Source organism: Haemaphysalis longicornis, unplaced genomic scaffold (genome assembly GCF_048455015.1).
Source record: "Haemaphysalis longicornis isolate Haplotype H1 unplaced genomic scaffold, Haemaphysalis longicornis Haplotype H1 scaffold_2, whole genome shotgun sequence".
Taxonomy (NCBI): Eukaryota; Metazoa; Arthropoda; class Arachnida; order Ixodida; family Ixodidae; genus Haemaphysalis; species Haemaphysalis longicornis.
Window position 1 is genome coordinate 58,869,966 of NW_027526295.1, and position 3,736 is coordinate 58,873,701.

A 3,736-nucleotide genomic window follows, 5' to 3' on the forward strand; every position below is an offset into this window, starting at 1 on the left:
AGGGGAAGCTTTGAACACTTTCTGATGCTTTTATGATTCAATGCCGCAGGCAAACAGTTTTCTGCGGTGATAGGGTCACAGTTCAAAGCTTTTCTTTTTGCATTCTTCACGAAGAAAAAATATTACACGCTTAACACGGTTGTTGTGACCTTTTTTTCGCCACCCTTCAAGAAGACGATGCTACTCCTCATCATTTCACTCTACTCCCCACGAGGTGTTGCATGTTCTTGGCCGGCTCCCTCCGCCTTTCTAGCATATTCTACAAAAGCCGCGTCCTAAGCAGACATTTTGCTTTCCTCTCTGGTCACCCCGCCGCAATTGGTGTACCCCGATGTCGAACACTGCTCAATTTCGTATATCTAAGTTATTGCTTTATTCTCTGCATTTGGGCGTGCTAAAGAAGGCATGTAAGGTGATAATCAATACACAGTCGCCGAGGAACCACTATAGTACCATCTAGGCCTTCTTTATGCTGAAAAAGTGCAAACATTTTCATGTTAGTATATTCGGAGGTTAAGCAGTAAAGCGCATGTTGCCTTTCTTGCGAATTTCTTCGAGAGCATAAAAAGCCAATATTGTCCTCGCCCTGGAGAAATTTAGGAAACAAAAAATAGGATGAACAAGTACTTCCCTAAGCCATCGGGCCTAAGCCTAAGTAGCTAGTTGAGATTCGTGTCGATTTTAGTTCAAGGGGAGGAAGCAGTCAGAAGCCTGTTTGCGAAAGTATATCTTTCAGGCTCTAGAGTAGGGTGCTAATGAAAAGAGGCACCGGCCAGCTGTGTCAATTCCGAGAGTGAGAGAGAGAGAGAGAGAGAGAGAGAGAGAGAGAGAGAGAGAGAGCGATAGATAGATAGATAGATAGATAGATAGATAGATAGATAGATAGATAGATAGATAGATAGATAGATAGATAGATAGATAGATAGATAGATAGATAGATAGATAGATAGATAGATAGATAGATAGATAGATAGATAGATAGATAGATAGATAGATAGATAGATAGATAGATAGATAGATAGATAGATAGATAGATAGATAGATAATACCTTCGAGGCGCCAAGGGCTAATTCAGGAGATGGTTTGTGACTAGGGGCGGAAGGCAATCGGCGACATTGCCCGCCTGAGTGACGATGGATTCTAACAACGCGGAATCCGAGCTGCCCAACGCCCTCTCCCACTGCTCCCCGTCGCGATATTGCTGGAATGGGTCTGAGATGTGTCCACTGAGATGGCAGCGCTTATTCTACGGCAGGGAGTCCGCAGCAGCCACTGTTTTTTGCTACTAGCCCGCTACCCACACCTGGGGACCGCTGGCATGCGTACGTACCTCCGGAAAATTATTGGGCGCAGCGGACAGTAATCAGCTTAAAGAAGGCTGACCTACAAGTCTGCTAGTGCTGCTTTTGCCGCTCGCGTGTGATACCGCTTTGAATTGTTGCGGGAGGGGGGCGGGTAATGTAAGATGCAAAAAAAGTGTTCTTTCCGGGTGTGTCCTCTGTTTGAGGAGCAATGCGTGTATAAGGCTTATAATTCAACGTACGAGTCGACGCAGTGCGTAGCTCAACCAAAAAAAAAAAACATTTTTACTACATTTACATTTTACTACAATTACGACTACATATATTTTTTTACTTAGCCAGTGGATTTACTAAACGTGCTAAGCAGAGCCCGTATCTTTCCAACAGAATAAGGTTCGCGCGGTACCGTCTGACCGGATTTTATGACATCACCACCAATCATACCACATCTCCCACCAGATCTATCCTCAGGCGCATAAATCCCTCACATTAGAGCAAAGTCACGCCTGGCGCCAAATCCAGACGGGAGTCTTTCCCAATCTTGGCCACCGTGGCCTCCATCCATCTCCGCTTGTACGAAACGTCCTAATGTGCCTCGTTTTATGTCTCGCCCATACCAACCTGGCTTCCATCATGTGGGGCTATGCCCCAAGAATTCTTTCCGCAAAATCTTCTCTAAGGAGAGGTGGGAGGCCCCGCTTCACAGCCCCGACCCGGACCTACAGGCCCACGTTGTCAAGAGGGCGGAAGATGTACCCTAAAGGCACCAGCCTAGAGCGACCACGGTACCACCACCCTTAGTCAAGGAGAAGATGTCCTGGAGGAGGTGGGCCTTCAGCCCGTTACCGGCCACCACCCTTCGGACTTCCATTTTCCTGGAGTTAATTCCTCACGTTAAAATTTATCTCTTTCACTCTCTTTCTCTCCGAAGACTTCTATTTAAGCAGTTTGTTTTGCTGTTTTAATTTAGTTATTACTAATGAAAATCGGGCTGGCTTCATAGGATTGACGTTCAATGCGGTTCACTTTATGGCTCACTGAGTTTCAAAACTCGCAATGTCGATACACCGGCTGTAGATATTTTAAAATTGGCTCCGCTGACCTCTTTACGACGTCACGCGGTGAGCAAGATCCGATCTTGAGTTGGCCTGCCATTCTATGTCACTCAATATGGAGTCGCAGGAGGAAGTGCGTGCAGCGGATTCATATTTTGGGCGCCACGGTTGTTTTGCAAAGGTCGACAAACGTACACCCTGTGCTGCGGCTTTCTGCGCTCGTTAATAATTTCCAGGTGATCTAAATATATTGGCTGCCCTCCAATGCTGCGCACTGCAAAGGGCACGTGTAGAGTTGGTGTTCCACAAACTTGCGTCCTGTGCTCAACTTTCACGCGTGCATTAATAATCGCCAGGCGTTCTAAATATATTCTCAGCACTCTATTCCCTCCCTCCGCCATGCGCACGTGTAGTTTCGGTGCATAGAATACGGATTTTATATTTCAATATCTTGGTCGACATCTCCCGCATCCCAGTTTAGAACCACGGCGGGACCGAACCGGTGTGTATGTGGTTGCTTTTGTAACTGAAAAATAGTATTTCATTAAGGGGGAGTCACCTGCTTTCGCTCGTATGCGGCTGATGAGTATAGCAGTGATACATTTTTATAACAAGCCAGCTAGGCTATTGTTAACATCTATTAAAGTATACAAGATCACGCTGTTTTCGTTGGGAGTGTGTCGACAATGAGCACTTGCCATAAAAATGAGACCAGATCACTCCCTCCTATAGAAATGAAGAACATGAAAGAATACCCTGCGCCGCGTGCAGCGGCTGCAAAAACTACAGCAGTACAGTTGAACCTTGTTATAACAATTAAAGTTAAAACCCGTAGGGTTAGTACATGATCAAAAAAAGACCCGGAGCAAAAAAGGGAAACAAGTTCATGTTCTCAGCGCAGTCCGTGTGATCCTCTCTCTGTACTTGTTTGCGTCTTCGCGCTGGCTATTCTTTGTTATAACGAACGCGGATATAGCAACATTTATGCCTTACCGAACTAACTGCAAACTTCGGTTGGCGACACTTCCCATCAGTGGCACTTATTGGATCTGTAACGATAAAGAAGCCGTTAGAGCCGTTTGCGATATTGGGTGCAAGGAAGAAATATTTGGTTCGCATGAGGGTGCGAAGCTGCGTCAAAAATTTCCAGACGTCTCGAACTGGAGAAGTGACAAAACCCTTTTCGTGCCTGAACACTGTGGAAGATCGCATCCTTCTACATATAAAAATGAACGAGAGTCCGTTTTGCAAACGAAATTTCTTCTTTTCTATCGTCACGGTCTCATTTTCTGAGCTATTTAGCTTGAAATTCCAAAAAGAGGCGGGCAAGGTTAACCTGGTCAGTAGTGGGTTATAAACCTAAAACAACGCGATTTTCTA